Genomic DNA, 9,260 nt, shown 5'->3' with positions numbered 1-9,260 from the left:
TCTCTTCTGGTTTTGTAGGCTAGTCTGCCTCTCTGAAGGTTTAGCCTCCCCTCCCACGTGATTTGGGTGCAGAACTGTTTATCCATCTGTTTCCAGGTTCAAGCGGTGTCTGGCAGGGCTCCTGCCTCTCCTGGGCCCTTCCACAGGAGCCCAGAGGCCTTCTACAGTTCCTCTTGGGCCAGGGATGTGGGCAGGGTGGGCAGTGTTAATTGGTCTCTTCTGCTCTGCAGCCTCAGGAGTGCTGCACCTGGACTAGGGCAGTGTGAGGTCTCCCTCCCACGGTTTTGGGAGCAGAGAGCAGCTGCCGGGATCCGCTGGGTCCCTACTTTTCTTCTATTAATTTCTGTGTATCTGGTTTGATGTGGGTCCTTGATCCACTTGGACTTAAGCTTTGTACAGAGTGATAAGAATGGATCATTTTTCACTTTTTTACATTCTGACCTCCACTTGAACCAGCACCACTTGTTGAAAATGCTATTTTTCTTCCACTGGATGGTTTTAGCTCCTTTATCAAAGATCAAGTGACCATAGGTGTGTGGGTTCATTTCTGGGTCTTCAATTCTGTTCCACTGATCTCCCTGCCTGTCTCTGTACCAATAGGATAGAGGTTTTTTATGACTATTGTTCTGTAATACTGCTTGAGGTCAGGGATGGTGATTCCCCCAGAAGTTCTTTTATTGTCAAGTATATTATCTTCTGCACCTGAGAGTCTCTCTTTTATCTCTTGTATTCTGTTGTTCATTCTTACATCTGTAATTCCTGATCTGTTTCCTAGGTTTTCTATCTGTAGGTTATCTCCCTTGTGCTTTCTTTATTGTTTCTATTTCCATTTTAGATCCTAGATAGTTTTGTTCCTTCTTTTCAACCTATTTGTTTGTATTTTCTATAATTCTTAAAAGAGATTTTGTGTTTCCTCTTTAAGGGTTTTTGTTGCTTACCTGTGTTCTTGTATTTTTTAAGGAGTTATTTATGTGCTTCTTTAAATTTCTCACATCATCATCATAAAATTTGATTTAAAATCCAAATCTTGCTTTTCCAGCATGTTGGGATATCCATTATTTGGTATGGTGTGAGAACTGCGTTCTGATATTGTCAAGTAGTTTTAGTTTCTGTTACCTAGGTTTTTGCTCTTGCCTCTCACCATCTGGTTAACCTCTGATGTTTGTTGTTATTGCTTTGTCTGTCTGGATCTTGTCCATCCTGTGAGCCTGTGATCTTAGGGAGGGAATGCCCTGGGAGACCACCTCTCTCAGGACTGCTTTTTGGGTTCAAGATCTGTGGTATAGCCCCCAGCCTGGTCACAGATGGAAACCCCCATGGCTCCTGTCCCAGGCTGCCTTGTAGCTCCTGGAGGCCTGTGCACTCACGTGGTGGGTCTCTCTTTGGATAGTCAGTGGAGAGAAAGTGTAGTCCTTTCTGTATGCTGTGGGCTTAGCAGGGTGAGCACTCCTGGCAGGCCAGCTCTTTGCTGGCAGGTTTTGCATCTGAGAGCTGTGGGCCAGTGCTGGCTCTGGGTGCAGGTTGAGCCAAAGCTTATTAACACATTCTCTCTCAGTTTTCTGGAAGGAAAACAGCTTATAAATCCTCTCTCTTTTGCAGTGACAACCCATGTTTAACATTTATGGCCCTCTAAGGCTTGTGTGTGAGCAGAAGACTTTTACACAGATAAAATTTTATAAAAAATAAAAATCTAGTAAAATTGCATAGCATCTTTACAAAGAATAGTTTCTGAGATCATTACTGGTATGTGTTCTGACTCTGTGGAAATCTCTCCCAAGTCCTCTCTCTCTCTCTCTCTCTCTCTCTCTCTATCTCTCTCTCTGTGTGTGTGTGTGTGTGTGTGTGTTTGTGGTCCAGGCTGCCTTGACCTCTGGATCATCCTTCTTCAGTCTTCCTGAGGAGACTTAGACAAGTACAAACAGACATTTAACCACTTCACCGAGCTCCTTAGAATTATTTTCAAGCAGGACATGAGGCTGTCTTATGCTTCCTTATCAGAAGTTCTGATATTCCTCTTCTTGAAATTTTACTTATGAACAAATAAAACTATACAGATATGTATATGTGTAAGCATACATGTATGCTCCCAATGTGTGTGTATATTGGTGGAGTTCCATGTGTGCACCCACATGTAGAAGTCAGATTGGTGGAAGGTATCCTCTTTGATTTCTTTCCAATTCTGTACAAATGCAGGCTCTCTCACTGAACTCAGAGCTTGCTGACTCATCTAGTTTTCCTAATCAACTTGCCCCAGGATCTCTTCTCTGCCTCTTTCCTTTAGATTACAGGCTGGCTGTGCACTTCTTTGGTATATTTGTAAGTGCTGGGGTCTGTGGTCTTTAAATTTATACAGCAAGAACATTACCTACTGAGCCACCTTCCAAGTTTGGAAAAGTAATGATTTTATTTGTTTGTTTCTTAAGACAGGTCTTACTTTGTAGGCCAAACTGGATTTGAATTCACAGGGACCCACTTGATTCTATTTTCCAAGTGCTGGGATGAAAGGCATGCACCACCATGGCCAACAAAACTTCTGATTTTAAACTAAGAACTTTATTGTAGAAAATTTCAAAAACACATTAAGAGCAGACAGCATAGATGTTTAAGCACATGAATACATGAATTACCTAAATTTGTTTTCCTATTTAATTTATGTGTTTGTTTGTTTTTGGAAATGGTGTTTGAGACAGAATTTCACTGTGTAACAACTCTGGATTTCCTGAAAATCACTTTATAGACCAGGCTAGCATAGAACTCAGAGGTTCACCTGTTTCTCTCTTCATGGTGCTGGAATTAAAGGCACCACCACTGCATAACTAGTGTTTCTATATTATTATTATTATTATTATATATTATTATTATTATTATTATTATTATATTTTTATTTGTTTTCTTTTGTTTTATGGTGAGACATGCCTCTGTAGCCAGGACTATAGCCATTATCATTTTTTTTAAAAAAAGAGATATTTGTATGGTTTGCCCAGATATAAATGCTTTGTACACTATGAATGTTGAAGGACAATTAGTAGGTGGTATAGATCTCAGATTACCTGAAACTGGTGGTAGAGATGATTGAGAAACACTATATGGGTGCTGGGAGTAGAACATAGTCCTTCTGCAGAATGAACAAGTGCTCTAAAGCACTGAGCCATCTCTCCACCTTCTAATGTCTCCTTTTCCTTGTGCTGTTTTTGTTTTTATGAGACTGCATCTAGTATGGTAGATAAGGCTAGCTTGGAACATGACAGCAATCTTCTTGTCTAGATTTCATTGTGTCTGTATAAGAGGTGTAAACCAGTATATCTTAAGATTCTTATTAAATACTTTCCAGGCTGAGCTGAGAAAGACTTGGCTTTTACTGTTTGACACTGACTAGAAATGAAGGACTCATCTATCAGGTTGTTTTAAGTAGTCCACATCCTGAACTCAGCAGTCAATAGGACCGTTCCCAGATTCCTTCCACTCCTCCCGTATGTTTGCACTTTTTATTGTCATCTCTTAGAATTTTGCTTGTTCATGTGTCAATCAAGCAGGCAAATGTACCTAGAGAGGACAAGTCACATTGAGGATGTCTCCGTACTAGGTTTCAAAGTTCTGTCATGAATCCTCTCTGGAGAAGGGATGGGGGGATATAAATGAAGCTATTGGAGTCCCACTGAAGGTCCTCAAGTTTTCAGGAGTGCACATGATACTGAGGGCTGGGGAAAGACACCATGCCCAGGATGTAGATTCTTCACATTGGTGCCTTCAGCCTATGGAGAGGACTACTTACACCTCCCATCTACTTTTCTTATTGAACTTTTGGATGATTTTTAAGGTTCGAGGCTGACCCTGTAATGTGAGGGTCAGCCATAGAACCATATGTGTAAGTGATGATCAAATGTGAGGTAGAGGGGACTTCCTCAGAGAGTGCCAACTTCACTTTATGCTGAAAGGAAGAATGGGGACTGATTCTTCAAACCTAGCATCTTGGATCTGTCTCATGGAGTTCTCTCTGGATTTGGCTCCACACAGATTGCTTCATCCCTAAGTTCTGACTGCAAACTTAGATGATATATTTTATTCTTGTTGGTCAAGAGGGACCAAGAGCTAGGGCAACTACTTTTTCTGTTGGTCTTTTAATGAGATACTCAGGACTCGCACCAGTGGACTTCGTGCTGCAGTTCGAAAAACCCATCTAATTATCCCAGAACCTCTGACACTGAGGGACAAAAGGTGATCATCCACTCTTCACCTTCTAAGAACCTTCCTATAATCCCAAGACTTTCCAATTCTTAGAATAAAGAATGATATTACCCAGCAACTCCAAGGTAAAAACAATAAACTGGCTTGTCTAGATATTTTAAGAGTAGTAGAGAACCATGTTTCTTCTACAAAATGTGTTGCTTACTCTTCCCAGTGAGTGGCAGCAACAGGAGTCATATAGGTCCACCCATTTGCTTGAGATCGTCACAATAACTGGCTGCTTCTTCTTTTCCTTTAATAAGAAGGGAGGAAGATGGAAATACTACCAGATACAGGTAAGAAGAGTATGTGCAAGAGGCCTTTATGTTATTTCCAAACAAAAAACTCTGGGGAGCCCAACATGAACTAAAAACTGGAATTTGTAAAGTAGAGTATGTGGAAAACAGGAGGATCTTATTCTGAAACTCTAATGCAGGATTAATGTGAACCTGGTTATAGCATCCAAACATGAAGATAGCCTTCTGACCTCTTCTCTTTTCTGTGGGCTCAGACACATGGGAGCTTTGCACCAACCATTCCAGTGTCTCAGTGTGTTCCTCCTCCTGGGACTCTCCAGTCAGCTCCCAGCAGCAGCAGCTCCTCTTCCTGCTCTTCTACTATGTACCTGGCCACTGTCCTGGGAAACCTGCTCCATCATTCTCAATATCAGCACAGACTCCCGCCTGCACAATTACATGTACTTTTTTTCCTCAGCAATCTGTCCTTTGTGGATGTCTGCTTCTCCTCCTCACTGTCCCTAAAGTACTGGCCAACCATATACTTGGGAGTCAGGGAAATTTCCTTCTGGGTGTCTCACACAGATGTATTTTCTCTCTGTGTTTGCTGATATGGACAATTTCCTGCTGGCTGTGATGGCTATGACCGATTTAAAAATACATGCACCCTTTTTACACTACACAAAAGATGACCGTCAGCTCTGTGCCCTTCTTGTTGTTGAGTCATGGCTGGCTGCCAATCTGAATGCTCTTTTACATACACTGCTCATGGCTCGACTTTCTTTCTGTGGGGACAACATCATCCCCCACTTCTTCTGTGATGCGACTCCTCTCCTGAAACTCTCCTGCTCAGACACATACCTCAATGAGCTGATGATTCTTACTGTTGCAGGGCTGATACTGTTAGCCCCATTTGTTTGTATCCTCGTGTCTTATATTCTTATAGCTTGTGCTGTTGTGAGAGTTTCCTCCACAGGAGGAAGATGGAAAGCCTTCTCCACCTGTGGCTCCCACCTGGCTGTGGTCTGCCTCTTCTATGGCACCATCATCGTTGTGTATTTCAACCCCACATCCTCTCATTCAGCTGGGAGGGACATGGCATCTGCCATGATGTACACAGTGGTGACCCCCATGCTGAACCCTTTCATCTACAGTCTGAGGAATAGGGACATGAAAGGGGCTTTAAGGAAAGTGCTCACCATGAGATTTCCATCTAAGCAGTAATAGTGAATATGTCAAACATCAAACAGGGAACTATCATCTAAGAATCATCCATTTTTGTCCATTATCTGAAAGTTAGCTCTTGTCCTTTTTTAGAAATGCATCTACACTCTCTATCAGATATAGAGACCTGGATACAAATCCTTTAGCTGAAATAAAGAAAAAACTCTTTAACAAATGTTGTTATTTGGATTGTTATGTCAATGTTTTGGCAGAGTGCACCATGAGCACCCCTGCACAGATTTAGAGAAGCGCGAGGAGTCTCAATGGGTCAGCACTGGATAGCAAATAATGGTAAGCTCAAAAGGTGTTGGAATGGGGAATTGACTCCTGCTCCAGATGGGATGTGGTTTCTGAGTTGGGATAATTCTGATTGGTCCTTTTCATGAAGTTTACTACAAGATTGGACTCTGAATGAACAAGCAGCAGCATCCACAGCTTATGCCATAGCCAGGGCAATGGGCGTGCTGCTATTTTGTTGGCATCAGCAGATCCTCTGCTCTTGTGCTCAGTTGTGCTTACAACATCTTGTGCTGTCACTGTATCAGACACCTATCTGCTTCTCACATTCTTTGCAATGCTCTGTGTCCCTAGGCACAGAGCCAGCACCCAACTGGTAAACCACAGCTGTTTGTTCTTTCTCACCACAGAGACCTCAGTCTGTGCTCATCTCACGAAGATCAGACTTGGTGGGTTGAGAAGGGAGGGTTTGGAGCTCCAGGAAACCCTACTTCTGCAGCTCATTTGGACTTACTATGTTATTCTTGTTATCTGGGCATTATATAGCATTTAACATTAAGCTGGAAATACATCAATTTAGTAAAAATGATCTGTGCCTTCTACAGTTCTAGTGTGCAGACCTGTCAGTCCATCTGCCCTCTTATCCTCACTCTGTCAGTGTTTTCTTGTGTTCTCCTGTAGGTACTATTTTTTTTTGTTGTCATTGTTTTATTTAAGACAGAGTCTTGCTATGCAGACCTGGATGTCCTGTAAATTTCACTTATACATTGGATTTTAATTTTCATTTCATAGTAAAACTTTTATTTATTTATTTTTGGGTTCAGCAATGCTCTAACAATTTTTCTACCACAACGTATATGTCCAGCAGTATCTTATGAACACCACAAAATAACAATGTGCTTTACATTCTATTGTCTTTAAGTGAAAAGATTGCCAATGAGTATGTTAAGATAAAACATGTTTCCCAGTACCCTCATATGATCAAATGTTTTATGTATTGTTGACAAAAAATTATTCCCAAGAACCCATATACATTTGTAACTAAGCAATGTGTTACAGATCAGCAAAGTTTAAGCACGCAAGGTATTTTTCTCAGCCAGTTTCTTTTTCGAGCAGGCCGCAGTTTGTAGCTAAAAAGTAATCTTACAAAAAATCTATAAGAGCATCACAAATCTACACTTCTACATAAACATCAGTCATTTCTACTTTAAAGCCTCAAGTACACCCTGTTGGTCTTCTTGGAAGTCTTTATCCCCTCAGGACCTTTTAATCTTTTCCCCAGCTCATTCACAAAGACTCCCAGAGCTCTGTCTGATGTTGGCTGTGAGTCTTTGCATCTGCTTCTGTCAGTTGCTGTGAATTCAGACCCTCAGATGACAGTTAACACTAGGCTCCTATCTACAACCATAACAGTATCATGAATGGTCATGAATTGGTACTTGTTTATGGCATGGATGTCAAGTTGGGCCAGTCATTAGTTGGCCATTCTCTTAGTCTGCTCCATCTCTTTCCCTGCACATCTTGTAGTAAGGACACATTTTAGGTCCAGGGTTCTTTGAGTGGGATGCTGTCCTTATCCTTCTACTTGGAGTTCTGCCTGGCTAGAGGAGGTACCCACTTAAGGCTCCATATCTCCACAACTAGGAGTTCCATATAGTGTCACCTGTAAACACTCCCTTGACCCTCCCTCATCCCAAGTCTCTGGCATATCCCAGAGATGTGGCCCCAACCACCTATCTACCCATTGCTGATTTCCATTCTCTTTCTCCCATGATCTCCCTACACCTCACCTCTCACTCAGCTCCCTTCCCATCTTCTCTCCCATCCAGTTTCCTCCCTCTGTCCACCTTCGATGTCCATTTTATTTCTTCTGGGTAATATTTAAGCATCCTCCCCTGGGCTTTCTTCGTTGTTTGGCTTCTTTGAGTCTTTGAATTGTAGCATGGTTATCCTGTACTTTAGGGCTGGTATCTACTTATAAATGAGTACATAGCATGTATATCCTTTGGGGTATGTATAGATTACCCCACTAAGGATGATCTTTTCTATTTCCATCCATTTTTCTGTGATTTTCATGATGTCATTGTTTCTTTATTACAATTCAATTGTGTAAATAGACTACATTTTCATCATCCATTATTCACTCGATAGACATCTGGGACATTTCCAGTTTCTGGTTATTATGAATAAAGCTTCTATGAACATAATTGTGCAAGTGTCCATGTATTATAGTGGAGGTACATTTGCATATATGCCCAGGAGTAGTGTATCTGAGTCTTGTGGTAGAACTATTTACAGTTTTCTTGGAATACTGCCAAATTGATTTCCAGAGGGTTATACAAGTTTGCACTCCTACCAGCCAAGGAAGAGTGCCCTGCCCCACATCCTCCCCAATCATGTGCTATCTCTCAATAATTTTTAATCTTTGAGCTAAAATCATTGAATTCCCTAAGTCTATTTCAGCTATTTCAGATTTCTTTGATGAATTCTGTTTAGCTTCAGTATACAATTTGTAATTGGGTTCTTTGCTTTCTTTGGTGTATTGACTTTTTGAGTTACTTACATATTTTGAATATTAGCTCTGCTCAGATGTAGGGTGGTAAAATTTTACTTTCCCATTGTATACTTCTATTTTGTGCTATAGATGGTGTCTTTTTGCCTTACAGGACCTTTCAGTTTCATGTCAGATTTATTAATTGTTGATCTTAGTGCATAAGCTTTCATGGGTGCGTCTTCAAGAAGTTGTATCATGTAGCAAAATATTACAGGAAATTTCTCTTTTCTATCTTTTTAGATTTAATGAATCTGGTTTTATATTGAGGTCTTTGACTCACTTGGAGTTGAGTATTTTTCAGGATTTGATAAATATGGATCTGTTTTACATTCCCCTTTTTATAGTATACTTTCTTTATTTACATTTCAAAAATAAAAGTCTAGGGCTATATTGTTAAATTCTACCAGATCAGCAAAGAAGCTAATCATATTCTTTCAAATTCTTCACAAAATGTCAAATGAAACATTTTTAAATTCATTTATTTTTATTTTCTGTTTTTGGATATTTTTTTATTTAAATTTCAAATGTTATACCTTTTCCCAGTTTCCCCTCTAAAAACCACCTATCCCATCCTCTCCCCCCACCTGCCTCGATGACGATAATACCCACCACCCAATCCCTCCCACCTTCCTGCCCTGGCATTACACTACATTGGGGCATCAAGCCTTTATAAGACCATGGTCTCTCCTCCCTGATGGACCAACAAGGCCATCCTCTGCTGGCATATCGCTGCTGGAACTATGGGTTGATCCATGCGTACCCTTTGGTTGGTAGTTTAGTCCCTG

At 40.9% G+C, this 9,260-nt stretch overlaps 1 pseudogene; it reads left to right on the top strand.

The window, feature by feature from the left end:
• The first annotated feature begins 4,739 nt into the window (after positions 1-4,739).
• Positions 4,740-5,684, top strand: LOC116910275 (annotated as a pseudogene).
• Positions 5,685-9,260: the final 3,576 nt, after the last annotated feature.

This window comes from Rattus rattus, chromosome 9 (genome assembly GCF_011064425.1).
Source record: "Rattus rattus isolate New Zealand chromosome 9, Rrattus_CSIRO_v1, whole genome shotgun sequence".
Lineage (NCBI taxonomy): Eukaryota > Metazoa > Chordata > Mammalia > Rodentia > Muridae > Rattus > Rattus rattus.
Note: the sequence above shows the minus strand (reverse complement) of the source record. Positions and strands in the feature narration are given on the sequence as shown.